At 36.3% G+C, this 17,562-nt stretch overlaps 1 non-coding gene and 1 pseudogene across 2 annotated transcripts in view; both read left to right on the plus strand.

The window, feature by feature from the left end:
- The first annotated feature begins 2,721 nt into the window (after nucleotides 1-2,721).
- LOC145566575 (small nucleolar RNA R71) lies at nucleotides 2,722-2,828 on the plus strand. Its single transcript, XR_014095451.1, has one exon. It is a non-coding gene; the product is annotated as a small nucleolar RNA R71 (small nucleolar RNA).
- A 3,762-nt stretch (nucleotides 2,829-6,590) lies between these two features.
- The window catches only part of LOC145556354 (uncharacterized), a 23,458-nt pseudogene continuing 12,486 nt past the window's right edge, over nucleotides 6,591-17,562 (plus strand). The window contains exons 1-17 of the transcript XR_014091840.1: nucleotides 6,591-6,813; nucleotides 8,580-8,742; nucleotides 9,753-9,853; nucleotides 9,948-10,027; nucleotides 10,104-10,218; nucleotides 10,422-10,582; nucleotides 11,890-12,014; nucleotides 12,100-12,196; nucleotides 13,418-13,433; nucleotides 13,928-14,001; nucleotides 14,678-14,730; nucleotides 15,324-15,420; nucleotides 15,510-15,661; nucleotides 15,779-15,941; nucleotides 16,015-16,263; nucleotides 16,344-16,504; nucleotides 16,624-16,960. The product of XR_014091840.1 is annotated as an uncharacterized LOC145556354 (transcript). The remainder of the gene's footprint in view (nucleotides 6,814-8,579; nucleotides 8,743-9,752; nucleotides 9,854-9,947; nucleotides 10,028-10,103; nucleotides 10,219-10,421; nucleotides 10,583-11,889; nucleotides 12,015-12,099; nucleotides 12,197-13,417; nucleotides 13,434-13,927; nucleotides 14,002-14,677; nucleotides 14,731-15,323; nucleotides 15,421-15,509; nucleotides 15,662-15,778; nucleotides 15,942-16,014; nucleotides 16,264-16,343; nucleotides 16,505-16,623; nucleotides 16,961-17,562) is intronic.

Below are 17,562 nucleotides of genomic sequence, written 5' to 3' on the forward strand. Positions count from 1 at the left end.
AGTACTAAGTTGCACTCTTCACATCTTTTCAAAATTTTAGCGAGATTAATTAAGCATGAATCAAATGAAGAACCATATACGCTAAAATCATCCATAAAGACCTCCATAATAGACTCTATGAAATCAGAAAAAATGCTCATCATGCAACGTTGAAAGGTAGCAGGTGCATTACATAAACCAAAGGGCATTCTACGATATGCAAAAGTGCCATAAGGGCATGTAAAGGTGGTCTTTTCCCGATCTTCAGGGTGAATCGGAATTTGGAAAAATCCCGAATACCCGTCCAAATAGCAAAAGAATTTGTGATTAGCTAACCTCTCAAGCATTTGATCAATAAAGGGGAGAGGGAAGTGATCCTTTTTAGTGGCGATATTTAATCTACGATAGTCTATGCACATACGCCACCCTGTTACAGTTCTAGTGGGAATTAATTCATTTTTATCATTAGTTATCACAGTCATCCCACTCTTCTTCGGTACTACCTGCACAGGACTTACCCACTTGGAGTCAGAAATAGGATAGATGATACCTGCATCAAGTAATTTCATCACCTCTTTCTTGACTACTTCTTGCATGTTGGGATTTAATCTTCGTTGGGGTTGAATGCAGGGCTTGTAATTTTCCTCTAGATGAATCCTGTGCATGCAAAAATCAGGGCTAATACCCTTGAGATCATCAATACTGTACCCTATAGCCTTCTTATGGGTTTTGAGGACCCCTAGAAGTTGGGAAGATTGTAGGTCAGTGAGTGCAGTACTGATGATCACGGGGTGTAGTTCCTGCTCATCTAGAAAAACATATTTTAAATGAGAAGGGGGAGGTTTTAGATCAGGTTTCTTGACCTCTGCAGGTTTTGATTCCTAAACTAAATTTACTACCTTCATTGTCTCCTTGGGGCTTAACTCTTCTAAGGAAAGAGCCTTTTCAATATCCTGTACCTCATTACCCCAAACGCTTGCATTGTCGCTAGAAAAATTCTCGCAGAGAACTTCCTCTAAGGGATTCTTCGCAAGAACCTGTGGCAAGCTATCAACACAAATATCGTCCATTATATCAATTGTATCAATATAGCAACAATTTTCCTCTAACATAGGCCCTTTCAAAACCTTCCCTAAATTAAAGGTAACATTATCGTCACCTACAGAAAGGGTTAGTTTACCATTTTTCACATCAATAATAGCTCCTGCAGTGTGGAGGAAAGGCCTACCTAATATAATGGGTATTTGTGTATCCTCTGCCATATCTAAAACAACAAAATCAACCGGAATAAAAAATTTACCAACTCTGACAGGGACGTCCTCTAAAATACCTAAGGGATATTTTACCGAACGATCTGCCATTTGCAAAGTTATATTAGTAATTTTTAATTCTCCCATATTTAATTTAGCGCAGATAGATGATGGCATGACACTGACACTAGCACCCAAATCACATAAAGCTTTATCAATAAAAACATTCCCAATGTGACAAGGGATAGAAAAACTACCGGAATCCTTTAATTTAGGAGGGGATTTATTTTGCAAATAAGCGCTACACTCCTCTGTGAAAGCTACAGTTTCTACTTCATTAAAGGCCCTTTTCCTAGTCAGAATGTCTTTCATGAATTTAGCATAAGCAGGTACTTGAGTGATTAAATCAGTGAAAGGAACTGTTACCTGTAGGTTTTTCACAACCTCTAAAAACTTACCGAATTGTTTATCAAGCTTACTCTTCAGTTGTCTATTAGGGAATGGAAGCTTGATAACTGGGCTCTGCACATCTCCTCCCTTATCCTGCAATTTACCCTGCACAGAAACATTAGTAGGGTTAGTATCTATTTGTAGCCCTGCAGGGCTAGCAGGATTACCGTTTGGTATAGAGGAATCTAGATCAGGAACTGGTCCATCTTCCTTTGGCATAGGAGGTCCATCATAATGTGAACCACTCCTTAGAGTGATTGCATTAGCATGATCCGTAGGATGGATAGGTTGTGATGGTAGAGCTCCCTGCTGACGGGATTGTAGGGTAGATGAAAGTTGTGCAATTTGATTGTCCATGATTTTATTATGGGCTAGAATAGAATCAATTTGCGCATCCCTACTCTCCATATGCTTTTGCATATTAGCTAGCATCGCTCTAATTTCTGTCATGGCAGGGTCGGAAGATGATGAGGGTGATGCTTGGCTTTTCTGGCCGGCATTAGGATGATAATATTTTTGCTGTGGTGGGGGTTGCTGTTGTGGTTGTTGTGGAGGTGGAGGGTTTTGTACATTGGTACTCCGGTATGAAAGATAAGGATGGTTTTTATAACCGGCATTGTAGGAATTGGAATAGGGGTTATTTTGCCTATAGGTTTGGAAGGCATTAACTTGTTCTATAGAGCTCCTACAATCTTGCTCCCAATGACCTACAATTCCACAATTTTCACAAAAAGCTTCATGGTTAGCAACAACAGAAACATTAGCTACAGAGTTAGGAGCAGCAGTAAGATTATCTAATTTTTGACAAATAGATGTTAATTGAGCTTGCAAAAAGGATACGGAGTCGACATTATGTTTTCCCTTATTTGCAAACCCCCTCGGATTCCCATATTGGGAATTGTGTATTGCCATGTCTTCGATAACCTGTCCTGCATCATCCACATTTAAATTCATAAACCTCCCACTAGCTGCCGAATCTAGTACTGATCTAGAAGAATTTCCAAGTCCATTATAAAATGCCTGGATCAATTGCCATTGTGCTAGATTGTGGTGGGGGCACTCTCTCTGTAGATCCTTGAACCTCTCCCAAGCCTCATATAATGTTTCGTCGGCCTCTTGAGCGAAGTTCTGAATAGCACTTCTTAACACCGCTGTTCTCTCTGCAGGATAATATTTATTATAGAAATTCAAAGCAAGAGTTTCCCAGTCAGTAATACCAAGTGCAATTCTATTCAAACCATTAAACCATAATTTTGCTTTGCCACATAATGAAAAGGGAAAAAGAATCTCCCTGATTTGGTCCTGCGTAACCCCGGCTTGTCTAATGGTGTTACAATATTGGCAGAAATCTGCGATGTGAAGATTAGGATCTTCACCCTTAGCTCCGCTGAACTGCTTCCTCTCTATCATAGTGATAAATTGGGGCTTGATCTCAAATTGAACTCCATCTAGAGCCGGAGTAGAAGTAAGGTGCGGGAAATCTGTGAGCTTCGGTTGCGAATAATCACTGAGTTTCTTCTGGGTCGTCATCTCTGATTCTGAATCTGAAGGAATATCTGTATCACTAGAATCAGGGGGAGGATCTCTTCGATCGTTGTCCTCCTCAGAACCCGCCAGAATTTGTCTATAAAGTCTCCTTTGCCTATGAAAAGAACGCTCGATCTCAGGATCAAAAGGGATGTCACCTGATCTAGAACACCTGGGCATAAACAAAGAACTAGAGAAAAATATGAGATTTGCCTCAAAGAACTAATGTTCTCTGAGGCAAAAAGGGGGGATAATCTAGATTACAAAAATATAATCAGAAAATAAAAATAAAACCGTTTCCCCGGCAACAGCGCCAAATTTTGACAGGGTAAAGTCGTATCCCCTAATAAAAAATAATTACCTAAATCACTAACTAAGGTAGATAGGGAAGTAGGGTCGAACTCCACAGGGAAACAGGTCTTTTTAATTCTAATTAATTAATATAATCTAAATTATCTAAGTAACCAATATTTTAAATGTGAATTCTATACTACGAAGAATGAATTTAGGGAGAAAAGAATCAATAATAAGGAAACCTAGGGTCACAGGTTCACCAATAATTAATATTCCGGGATAGAACGAAATAATTAATAATTAACAATGCACAAATAACATGATTAACAGGCTCTCGCAATTTATTAACCAACATAGATCTAACAGGCTCTCGCAATTTATTAGACCTAAGTTCCTATTAAAAATAGCCTTTAATATTAAATCAACATCTGCTCGATTCATCAATTCAATATTGCTAAACATTCACAATCAAATTACATCTGCTCGATTCATAATCTAATTGCAAAGAATTAAAACAATTCAATAGGAAATTATCATGCAATATCAACAATCAATAATAACAACTATCCCTTCATATTAATTATGGATCCCCAAAAACCCTAGAATTAAACTACTCACTAATCATCATAACTAAACCAATCAAATAAATAGATAAGAACATAATCAAGAAAACAATTAAAATAGCTGAAATTAAAAAGGGAAGAAATTGTACCAAAATAAATCTGGAATTAATGGAGGAATTAAGAACAAGAGTTTTGAGAGAATTTAAGAGAGAGAAAAATACTAAGTAGAGAGAGAAAGTCTAAGAGAAAGAGGTCCGTGAATATTCCGTACAAAAACGTATATAAACCTTTCCTAAAACACGAATTAAACTAAACTTAATCAGACTCTAGGAAAAACACGCGCCCGATCGGGCGAAGGGGCGCCCGATCGGGCCCGCCTTTTTTTACTATGCTTCTTCTGATTTGCTGCGCCCGATCGAGCCTACGCTCACCCGATCGGGCGCACCTCTCCCTTAAGAATGCCCTTGCGCGCATCCGCCCGATCGGGCGTACGCTTGCCCGATCGGGCCCGGTCTTCTTCTTCAAGGCTTGGACTTCGATTGGGCTAGATTTCTCGGCCCGATCCATATTTCCTCTCGGGTCTCGAATACATGGTCCAAATGCCTCGTGATCCAAATAACCGAGCCCTTAGTCACCGGCTCTCACCGATCTTGGGCTCCAAATGGTCATGTCCTTCTAGCTTCCGTAGTCGATCCAAATAAGGCTCGGGAAAATGCTCCAAGAGCGCAATTTCCTGTAAAATACAACTAAAACTACGAAAACACTAGAACACACAAATTAGTAATAAAAGTGGCCCGAAAGAGCCAAAAACACTACTAATAATGACCACGGGACGGGGGTAAAACACTATATAAAATAGACATATCACAGGTATAGCTCTGATACCAGTGATAGCAATATGACAATTTACCAAGTCAAATTCCAGGAATTGGAATGGAGACTTGTTATGATCAACCTAGAAAACCAGCCAAATAAGAAAGAAGGGCAGTTTTGTTGGACTTAATCACTAAGCAGCTGTAATAATAAGTGAGAGGTAGAGAGAATAAGGATTTTGAGAGAAGGGAATTTTCAATAATCATAAGCATGAGCTGCCATTACACTGCTATTGGCTTAAATAGCCTTGATTAGCTAATACAAGGATCAGGACTAAAAACAGGACAAAAATAAGAAAAGGACAGATACAAATAATTAGTGCTGTCAAATTTCAAACCGAAACCGTTTAACTGCCCGAAACAAACTGACCCAAATGAGAACCGAACCGATTAAAAACCCTTTTTTTGGAAACCGAAAACCGACCCGAACCGTATGTGAATGAACCCGAAACCGAATCGATCCGAATAACGTTACACCGTATAAGAACCGAACCCGTTAATGAACTGAACCAGTTCTAAACCGAACTGAAATCAAACCGAACTGAAAAGAACCGAACTGTTTCTAACCCGAAACCGTTTGAACCGGGATAAAAAACGTTTACACTGAACCGTTAGCAACCCGTAACCCGTTTACACCGAACTGTATATAAATCGAACCAATTATAAACCTAACCGCTTGCAAACTGAATCGTTTATGAACCAGACCGCTTATAAACGAATCGGCTACAAACTACTTATTATAATGAGAATATTAAAATCAAGTTAAAGGGTGTTTTAGATAAAATTTAATTATCATAGTACAAAAATTCTTCCCGCCAAATTAATATTTATTGAAAATTTATTATCATAGTATAAAATATCTTCCTGCCAAATTATTATCATAGTATAAAATATCTTCCTGGCACTAAAAATCCTCATGCCATAACTGAACAAAAAAAGAACCGAATCAGTTATAAACTGAACCGAACCAAATATAAACTGAACCGTAAAAGAACCGAACTAGTTATAAACTGAACCGAAAAAGAACCGAACTGTTTCTAACCCGAAACTGTTTGAACCGGGATAAAAACCGTTTACACCGAACCGTTAACAAACTACAACCCATCTACACCGAACCGTTTACTACCCGGACTGTTTACAACCCGAACCGAATTAAAACCGCTCAAGAATAAACCGAAACCGAAACCGAATCGAACCGATAACTATTTAAACCGAACTGGAACCGACCCGCGAGATACTTAAATAAACCGATTTCAAACCGATCCAATTTAATACCGAACCTATTTCAAACCGAACCGAACCCGAACTGTGAAACCGTTTTGACAGTGCTACAAATAATAGCTTTTTAATTTGCAGCAGCTGCCATATTCTCTTCCCTTGTACTATTATTCCCTTCCTTAGCTGTATCATTTGACAGGCTTGAATTCTCTTCCATTACCTTCTCTGACTCAACATTCTCTCCTTCCATCTTTTCTGACTCAGCATTCCCAGTCATCTTATTCATGCCAATGTCATTACTCATTAGTATTGTGATCATGGTCATCTTCTGGTGTCATGAAATTAATTGCATAAGCCTCATGCCGCTGCATTTCATCCCAGTCAAGTCCTAATTGCTACTGCTGTCGGAAAATACGTTATTGGTAATATTGCTAAACCTTAATTTTCAATTTATTGAAATTATGATTATCTTTTTGTGTGATTTTGATTATATGAAGTAGGTGATTGTACTGTGATTGAATTGGTATGTGATGTTGTTTAATCTTGCTTGGTGTGTTGTTGAATTTGATGCACTTACTGGGAGTAAGATCTCTACCATTGACATTGGTTCGCCTGTCGTATAGTCCTACCAGTGGTCATGTTGTGATTACTATACTCGAGGTAATTTTACGGAATTATCGAATTACACTGCCTTGTTGTAAATTGTACTCATAATTTGCCATTCGCCCAAGATATGAGAGGTGTTGATTTACTTTTATACGGATTATGTTTCACTCTTTAGCTTGATAGTTGATACATATATACGTATTAGAATAGAATTCAAGTTAGGTCTACAACTCATTCACATGTGCTAGCCAGTAATGTGGGTTTCTGTGATTCTTAGAAAAGCAAGGTTTGCCATCTACTGAGTACTAACTGGTAGATATCTCTTGCTTGAACATGTCTCCTAGCTCGATTTACACTTGTTTCAACCTGATATTCCCTCCGAATCACCCTTTTTGACAAAATGATGTTCCAAAAGTCTCGGTCTATTTCTCAATCGTAAGGCAGTCTAAATTCTAAAACCATAAGTATCTTAAATTATGAGGGCTTAAATCCATGGTCTGAATTGTCATTTTCTCGTAAGACTAGTTGAGGCTTAATATCCGAGCTAAGTCCTCTGAAAAGGCAGCTATAGGATGAAAAAACTTCAAGATTCTAAACGATGTCTCCTTGCTTGTGGATGTTGTCTATAAATGGCTTCAAGTTATCTTTAATCTATGGGAGTGTTAGGTATGAAAGGAGGGTTATGATAAGATATATTATCTAATCGCTTCTTCCTTTATGGATCAATAACCTTTAAGAAATCGAATATAGTCTTATTGACATTTTGTAAGTCCCTCATTTACATGATTTTTATGGTCCCTCTCGCCTCTCACCTTTTACCTCTTTCTTACTGTTTCCCTCCCCCATGTTATGATATACTTCCTTTGTTTTATTACTTGCAACATTTTAATAGTATACACTATTCACATACTTTATTTCAATTCCGTTTTGTGATTTATATGGGGTTTTGTTAGATTTGTCTCAATGTATACTTTGTTATAATCTAATTGTTATAATTGTTACAAATGTATAATTAAAGATAAAAACGATTGAAATTATATATTGGCAAATGTAAAAACAAAAATTGTTGCAAGGAAAAAAAAAAAAAGCGCAGGAAGTATATGCTGATGATGGTTCCATTGACATTCTCCTGTCTACACCAGCTTCTTTATATATTTTCAAGGCTCTATTTTTGGGGAAGGATGTTGGTATGTTTATGTTTTGGTAGTCACAATGTTGTGATGAGTCAAATTTCTTCTATGGGGGTAGTTTTCCTCCTTTCTTTGCGTTGTAAAAATGTTTTCTAAGCACTTTTGAAGTTTGAACTGACAATTGCTGATAATTCAGTAGCTTGTGAATGAAATGGTGGAAAGGGTACGATGTCCCTTTAGATTATTTTTCAATTTTTAAGATATCTTATAAACTCAAAGGGTGCTTTTGCATCTTAGGGAAAAATAATTAAGTTATATGGGCACTGATGATCATGTCTTTCTTCTTAAACTCTGTTAGTATTTTGGTATGCTCTTCACAGAACTTCGCTGTGGTGTTCTTGTCATAAAAGTTCACTGTGGTGCTCTTGTCTCAAAAAAATACTGTGGTTTTATGCTTAACTTTGAATGAATAAGATCTCTCTCTTCATCTCTTGCACTCATGTTGTTGACACTTCAATGTTTAGATCAATTAGTATTAAGTGGATGCTGCCTTCTGGTACCACTTACCGCCGTGATCAGCCCCGAACTAGCATTTGGGGAAAGTATAGTAAAGCTGAGATCCTTAATTTGTGAACAGCTTAATATCTTTTAATGACATTTCAAATGTTGATGGAGTGTTTTGCTGTTTAGGACTGTACCATTCGCTCCTGTGATTTTGATGCGGAGCAAACTTGTGTTCTTCACTCACCGGAGAGGAAAATGGAACCAATTTCTTCTGATGCTGAAGTTCATATGGCCTTGACTCCTCTCCAACCTGTTGTTTTTTTTGGTTTTCACAAGATGAGTGTAACAGGTTTGTTTGGCACTATAATTATGTGGATAATGAATTTCTATTAGAGGTGCCTGCAGTTCAACTTGTTTGTCTGCATCAAATGTCCTGTGTAGTGTTTGTTAGGAAGAAAATGGTCTTATATTGGGCAATGTAACATTTATGAGGGGAAGTTGGTTGAAGCTCTTATTCCGGGCTTCAATATAGTTGTTGCTATTCCAGTTGGAAAAACTAAAACTTATCTAGATATAAAACTTACAACATTAATATCAAGTTGATGAAGCATTTCGAAGGTGGGTGATCCTCATATTTCTATGGGCAGGAATATCAATAGCTTTTACTTAATCTGTATCCAAGCCTCCAAGGGTTTCTTTCTTCTATTATGAACTTTACTGCCTTCAATAAAGATTAGAATTATTGTTTATGTCAGTATTAAGAATTAAGATCACGAACAATTGTGTATTGTTCCTATATTGTTTTTGCTGCTTGTAGAGCAAATATTAAATTATTAATACTACCCTATTGTTTTCATGACTCCCTCCGTCCTAGACTTGTCTTTCCACCTTCCTTTTTCACCTGTCCTTGAATACTCGTTACACTTTTATTTTAGGAATGACCCAGTCTATGTAACAATACCTCTCTCTTCCTAAGACTAAAAAGTTTGGTCCCCCCCATATGCTTTCTCATTCAATAAAAAATAAAATAAAATTAATACCTCACTATTTCTTACCACATCTGCTTTTTCAATGATAGTACAATGAATGACCCAACAGCCACTTGTTGCCTTAAAATTATTGCCAAAATGTTGAAGGATATTTATTATTGTAGTTGTTGTTGTGGTTGTGGCAGTATCTAGCTTTATATAACTGGAGTTTGAGAAAAAGATTGGTTTATATAGCTAAGAGGGGAGATGAGGCTCCGTGTTTAATTTAATTATTGTGTGCATGACGTGAACTTTCTGCCTTAATGGCTCAACTTTTTTTTTTTTTTTTTTTTTTTTTTAGCAATTCTACTTATTTATACTCTTTAAGCAGTTTTTGGAACTGTTGAGGGCGGCAGGTCTCCCACAAAAATAAAGACAGATTTGAAGAAACCTATTGTGAATCTTGCTTGTCATCCCCGACTTCCAGTTCTGGTAATTCCATTGCTTGATGTCCTGCTCACTTTTTCTTTGCTGCTCATAATCTGTTTGACCACCAATTCTGAGCTTTATGAGGCTGTGATTTCAGTATGTAGCTTATGCAGAAGGGCTGATTAGAGCTTACAACATTCATACGTATGCACAGTTCTCTACACATTACAACATTCATTCTTGCCTTCCTACTTAGATTGCTTTGCAGCAGCATGGACACGCATGTATATGCCTCACTTTAACCTGATGTTGCAGTTGATAATACTATAAAGCTACTTGGTGCTGGTGCCTTTGCTTTTCATCCAACACTAGAGTGGACGTTTGTTCGTGACAGGCGGGGTACACTAGAGACCAAGTATGATTGGAATGTAAGATCCTTTTTAATTACCTTTAATAAGTGTCTCACTATGACTTGTTCTTGATTAAGCTGTTTGTTAATTATGAATTATTGTCTGTCCTTTTAATTTGGGTCCTTCCTCCTTACTATTTTGTTATTACAATTATCTGCATATAAAATCGTGACATAAGTCATGCTCAATGTATCACTCCTTAAAATTAAAATCTATTTCAGAACACAAGTGGGTTCCCAACCTATCACATCAGTTGCTTGGCTGCCAGCATTGCGGTTGATAGCCACTTTGTCAAAAGATGGTTCACTTCAAGTCTGGAAAACATGCGTGGTACTAAATCCCAATAGAGCGCCTATGCAAGCAAATTTCTTTGAGCCTACTGGTTAGAAAATTCTTTTACTCTTTTCATTGCTGACAAATTTGTGTAATTAATCTTATTTTTAGTAAGATTATTAGTTTATCAAGCTGAACTCTAGAGGATTCAGGGTCGTGTTCTCTGCTTCAAGAATTCTAGATATGTTTTAACTGAATCCTGGTTATGAAACTCATCTCACATTACCCTGTCATTTCTGTACGAGAAAGAATTAGTTGCTGTAATCTGTTTAATGTTCACCTTTTGAAAAAAAATATTAAATAATCATATATCGTTAAATGCTTTGTAAATAATTATCAAGTGTTTTTATGCAGATTAACAGAATCCTGTAAAAGACCCCTCTTGGTTTATTGTTAGAAACGATAGTTATTATTTATAAATTCTAATATAAAGGACTTAATAATTTTGAAAAGTGCGCAAGGCGCATTCAGGTTCAAGAGCTGGCGCCTTAGCTCTGCCAGGCACAAGGACCTAAAAAAGGCGCATGCCTATGTGCTTTTTTCTAGGTTGCAGGCGCAGAGCTTTTTGCACTTTGTATTGTGGCCTTTGTAGGGCGTCGATAGCTTTTGAGTATTATAAGTTTTTTAAAAACACCACGTGGCTTTGCAACAGTCAGTCTTACTTAAATACTAAAGGAGAGAGACGAGCCAAACTCTATTCAGTTTTCATTTCCAATCATAGAGACATTTTTGGCTGAATTAAGTTGAGCTATTGTAACAGAGTAGACAAACTCTAGTAACAGAGCGATAAGCTTGAGGGAAGTGTTATTAGCTTCTTTGCCTATAGGCTGTGGCGGTTGTTGTTGGTCTACTGCCCTTCTTTTCAGCATATTCTTTATAGAAATCTTCCAGTAGCTGCTTCTTACACCAATAAAGTAGCCTAAGAAAAAGCGTATAAAATCTGAAAAATCCTCAGTCAAAAATCTTAAGCCCTTCATGTGCATTGCAGACTCTGCGTAAAGCATTTTATGTCAAAGTCTAATTTTTTAGATCATTTTTTTAACTTTGTAAACAAATCTATTACACTTGTTGAACAATCAATCATAGATAGTATTATGAATGCTTGGCATGTGTGTTCTAGCTCCCTCTCTCTCTATGTATGTATATGTTTGAGCGTTTGTGTCATCGATGAGACAATTTTTGGAGGTGGATGTACTTTAGTCCACAGAAATCCAGGAGAAGTTATACTTTTTAGCCAAGTATACACGATTCATTTTGTAAGAGCTTGTTGTGGTTGCAGCTTGATGTAAGCTGTTCTTTGAAGCTGCTATCATTTTCTTTTCTCTCATGTTTACAAATTATCTCTCTCTTGTGAAGCAATCGAATCTCTCGACATTCCAAAGATTCTATCTCAGCAGGGTGGAGAAGTTGCTTATCCATTGCCACGTGTCCGAGCTCTGGAAGTTCACACTAAACTAAATATGGCCTCATTACTATTTGCAGTTGAGTATATTCATCTGAATAAATTTTCTTGGCTTATCACTAAATTTTTGAAGGTTTGACATATATATTTTTTTTATCTTTTAGAAAATGGCAAATGTAGACAATGTTAAAAACAAGGCATTCACTAGGGAAGGAAGGAAACAACTCTGCGCTGTTCTCCAAAGTGCAAGGGGATCTTCAGGTGATAAGAAATTGTTTTTAGCTTCTTTATTCTAAATGCATTGCCATAATGTTTCTTTGAGATGCTTCAATGCCTGTTTCCTTTGAAGATGTGCTAGAAGCTGGACGTACAAGTGCACTAAGATTCTCCTTTATTTAAACTTCAAGTCTTTCTGATGATGTGATTCAACTATTGTTTAGTGACAAAGAAATAGGCTTTGGCATCTTATACTGCTGGTCAAATATAGATTTGTAGCTTCCATGCTGTTTCTTTACCACCTCACTTGTATTCTTAGAGATTTGAAGTTTTTGATTGAAGTCACTTGTTGTTGCCTCCTTGCTTAACTTTGAGTTGCAATGAAATCTTGGACTAGGACTGTATTTGACGTTCTTTCTAAGACTTGAGCAATGCCAATTGTACACTGTTTTTAAAGGAGACCAATTAAGTTGGGATAAAACCTAGCAAACATATGTTTATGCTAGGGTGATAGAATAGAAATGTTGGTTTGACTTAACTTATTATTTGCTCTGCCAGCTTATCGTCAATTCTTGTTCTGTGGTAGTTATTTACGAAGTATTTTCTTATGAAGCATAAAATGTATTTTTTTTTTAATAATTTTTTTTTTTTGTTATTATTTTTTTTTATGTGATAGTACATGTTATTATAAGGCTAGAATATAAGGCTTTAAGGAAACTATTCTTTACTGATCTGTATGAAGCCAGTAGGTGAACAATGGTATTTGTGGGTATCTGAAGTTCTGAACCTGAGGTTCTAGGTAAGGGGTCAATATATATTGAGCAGAATAGGAGACCCTTCGAACATTGGTATATTAGAAATCCTGGCAAATTCAAAACTTAAAATTAATGTTTTTCTTCACATTCTGCATTTGTTACACAACAAACTATCAAGCCAAGCAAGGATGGTGGGTGGGAATATTATTGGACTATTGGTTTGAGTTCTGAAAGAATTTGATGTTACAAGAAATGCTTATAGGAATTGGATCTCGGTGTTGATTAATTGGTTTTAATTTTCTAGTTGATTTGTACACCATAGGGATGAGGGCCATGTGGCTGCATGTTGGATTAGGGTTTAAATACCCGCTATATATAGTTTTTTTTTTCTCTAAAAATTTGTATTACGATCCTTCTTATAAAAATCATTTTTTTTTTTTTTTTTTTTTTTTTTTTTTTTTTTTTGGGGGTGGGGGATGGTTTTACAGCTTCACACTATGTTCTTAACAAGCAAGCCATATGAAAGAGTTTATCCTTAAAAGCGAACAGGGATTGTCTTTTAAGGTATTCTGTTTATGTTTATCTGTTTAAACTTGAAAGAACTACAGTTAAACAGAAGGCCATAAAGCTTCTTACCCATGACTGTCTTTCTTTAATCCTTATGTCATTTTGTGTGTTGTTAGACCTTTTCAAACGTTCCGCTACTCACTTGGTTTATAGCACTGCTGGAGACACTAAACATCAGTGTTGGCCACTTGGCCCCGCTTGTGCCTGCTATGCGCACACAAGTGTAGCGACTAACGCCTCCCTCTTGTAACCAATTGGCAAAACTGCTTCTTATGAATCAAACGCTTACTTTTGCTTCATAAGTACTCGTCCCTTTCCGCACAAGACTTGCACCCTTGCTGCTTGGTAGGCAAGGGCATGTTCCATGATTCGTTTTCAAAACACTCGAACCTTCTAAAAGGATTGATAAATTTATATGGTGTTTGTTACACCATGATTTGATATGCTACTGTAGAAATCTTTCTCAAGTTCAGGCATCTTACATTTTACTCAAGTACAATATCATTGCATTGGCATTTTTTCATTATGCATGTCAATATATAATCGACAATATTATCAATTAACAAAGGGTGATAGTCTTTTTATTTTATTTAATTATATGTTTATTTTTTGTGTCAATATCATGGTATTTAATTGTTGATCGAAGTTGATATCTCTAGTTAAACCTTTTACTAAGGCTATGTTCAGTTCAGCTTATATAAGTTGATATCAACATATTTTGATCTGACCACATCAGAGCTTATCAAATCTTTCTATTTGTGTTTATTTATCGTTGAATATCTTCATTTTGATAATTAATTTTTATTTTTTTTTTTATTTTTTATTTTTTTTTTTTTTTTTTGAAAATTTCATTTATGGAAAGTACATATTAATACAAATCTAATGACATCCCATTTGATATTATTTATCTTACGAATTAGTGTACAAATTAGGTCAATGTTTGGTCAAATTTAGAAATCAGATAAGATGAAATAAGAAAAATTCATACCAGATTAGATCATGTGAACTGAACATAGCCTGATAAGAAATGTGAAATCAGTCATTGTTCTGGCTAAATGACAATTGTTGAACACTTGCACTTTAAAGTAGGAAAAGTAGGAAAAGCCCGGTACCTCTCTGTTGAAAAACAGCTTTTTCATTTGTTTTTTCAATATTAATTGATTTAGTTTCTTCATATCTGATTAAAATTTTCTTTATTATGCCAGACAAAATCAGCTTACAATTGCTGACATTGCGCGGAAGGCTTTCCTGTACAGTGTATGTTGCTGCATTTTCTTATACTTGAAAAACTAGTGTGGGGCTTTATGCTGTAGGGGAAGTTCCATCTTATGACTATAATGCACAACTGCACATTTGATTCCGTTGTTATGAATGTTGAAGCATTTCTGTTTATGGCCTTTTTTTTCTTTCCTAAGGCATATCTGATTGGTAACTGTGGAACCTTTGTTCTCACTTTGGCCCTGGAAACATATTTTCTTATCTTTTGTATGGAACTATGGATGTGCGGATGTGCCACAGTTAGATGCTATTACAGTATATTATAAGTTGGTGACATTCTATGATCAGTAACTGCTTGGAATTATGTTTGCTATTGCTGTAGATAATATAATTCATGGAATTGGTTATGTTTAAGAAATTGCTTACATCAATAGATAGTATTTATATCAGTGTTTACATATTTCTATCAGTCTCATTAATAACATTGAGTCAAAGGGTTTCCAGTTCTTTGTTCAACACACTTGTTTCTGTGATATAAAATTCCAGTTGGGAAACTACTATTCCTTTCAAAGTAATTTGCTCTTGATACTTATTCCTTCATGTATTGATCTATATTCTATTTTGTTTCACAGCATTTCTTGGAGGGGCATGCCAAAAGTGCTCCAGTTGCTCGTTTGCCTCTCATCACCTTACTAGATACTAGTAACCATCTCAGACATCTTCCTGTTGACTGTACATCTTTCACTGGTCCCAGTTACCTTTAATTTGATATCTTTTTTATTTCATTAAACTTATCTGCCTTGAAATTGGTATTTCATTTCAGCCATTTCATTTGGAGCTTAATTTTTTCAATAAAGCAAATCGGTTTCTGCATTATCCTGTCAGAGCTTTCTACATGGAAGGTGTAAATCTCATGGCCTATAATCTATGTTCTGGAGCAAATAGTTTTGACAAAAAGCTTTACAGCTTGGTACTAAGGCTAACTTCTGTATAGTATTTTTTTTTTTGTAAGTGTTGAGATGTTTTTGTGTATCTGCTTCCATGATCATGTCTTTTAACTCTTACCTTTTTTTGTTGTTGCTTTCAGATTCCTGGAAATGTTGAATATCAACCAAAGAGTGTTGTATATAGTAGGAAGCAGAATTTATTTCTTGTTATTTTTGAGTTAAGTGGTGCAGCAAATGAAGTTGTTCTCTACAAAGAAAATACTGATACTCGATTGGCGAATAGTAAAGATAGTACAGTCAAAGGTTGGTAAATATAGAAACCAATTTCAGGTCTTCATGTGGAAAAATATTCACACTGGATTTTGTATTGATGTAGGTCAAGATGCAGCGTTCATTGGTCTTGATGATAGCCAGTTTGCTATTCTTGACAGTGATAAGATTGGACTTGCTTTGTATTTACTTCCTGGAATGTCATCTAAAGAACTTGATGACAAGAACAAAGCAGCACTTGAAGAAAATCCTACAGCAGATCTGGCTGCTGATCCTGCTCCAACAAGTTCTGTCAAGGGTCCAGTGCATTTTATGTTCTAATCTGAAGTTGACCGTATCTTCTGTACTCCGTTAGGTAATTACAAAAGAAAATTTATATCTTTGATTTTCACTTTTATTTTTGAATATATTGCTGATCCATTTTTTTAATTGCAGAATCCACCTTGATGTTTGCTTCTCATGGAAATCAGATTGCTTTGGCAAAGATTGTGCAAGGATATCGTCTATCAAGCAGTGATGGCCGTGGCCATTATATACCAACAACAGCTGAAGGGCGGAAGTCAATCAAGCTGAAAGCGAATGAGATAGTACTCCAGGTGATATTTGATACAGTGATGAGAAATATTTTTGTTACAATCACATTTATTCACAGATAACTTACCTCTTAAGAGGCATTTGGTTAATGTTGATGTCTGTTGGTTGACTACCTTTGTAGGTTCATTGGCAGGAGACTCTTAGAGGTCAAGTTGCTGGGATAATGACTACTCATAGAGTTATTATTGCTTCAGCAGATTTGGAGATTTTGGCTAGTAGCTTAGCAAAATTTGATAGGACTTCCTTCAATATCCTTTGTCAATTGGGCACCATTTTTTAGTTTTTGGATCTCATAATTAAGAATATATATAGAACTTGTTGAACTTGACTTTTTTAATACTTTAGATCTCTTCTGCGGATTGGTCCTGCTCTCTTTTTTTCTATTGCTACAGCAATCAGTGTGCTTGGATTGGATGGAAAAGTGAGGACTATCTTGTCAACTAGCCTGCCAAATGCAGGTATAGTGATGCCTTAGCTTTTTATGTATTGCCATATATCACTCTTTTGTCTACAATATGTTATAGTTTATCCATCTTTAAGAGAATGCCTAACAATTCCGTTTTGGCATTTGCCAAAATTGATATTCTACTGTTTTGTATAGTATGCATCAACTTGTTCCCCATTATTGCACTAGCGTCTAGTATAAGTATATTATGTGTTTTAAAATAATTTAATGAAAACACTTTCCAAAACTTTCTATATCAGCTACAAGTGTCAAAGAAAAAAAAAAGCATGAATACATTTTTGCAAGCGTGGGATTAAAGCCCCAATGAAAGCAGCCATAAAGAAAGCAAAGGAGAGGTCAAAGGGGGGAGGGGGATTTGATTGTAGGGTCGTGGATGGGGATTGGTCGTGGTTGGGGAGTGGAGTCATAAGTTGGTTGTCAAGTTGTGGGGGTTTTGAGGTTTGTGGTGTTGGTGGTGGTGGGGGTGGCGCCACAGTGTTGTTGGCCTAGGTGGTGGAAGGGGTTGGAGGAAAGGCCGGGAAGGAAGATGAGAAAGAACGGAGGATTTTTTTTTCATCAGAATTTATATAATAAAAATAAATAAAAAATTAACCA

The sequence above is a fragment of the Chenopodium album genome, chromosome 1, assembly GCF_948465745.1.
Source record: "Chenopodium album chromosome 1, dcCheAlbu1.1, whole genome shotgun sequence".
Classification (NCBI taxonomy): Eukaryota; Viridiplantae; Streptophyta; class Magnoliopsida; order Caryophyllales; family Amaranthaceae; genus Chenopodium; species Chenopodium album.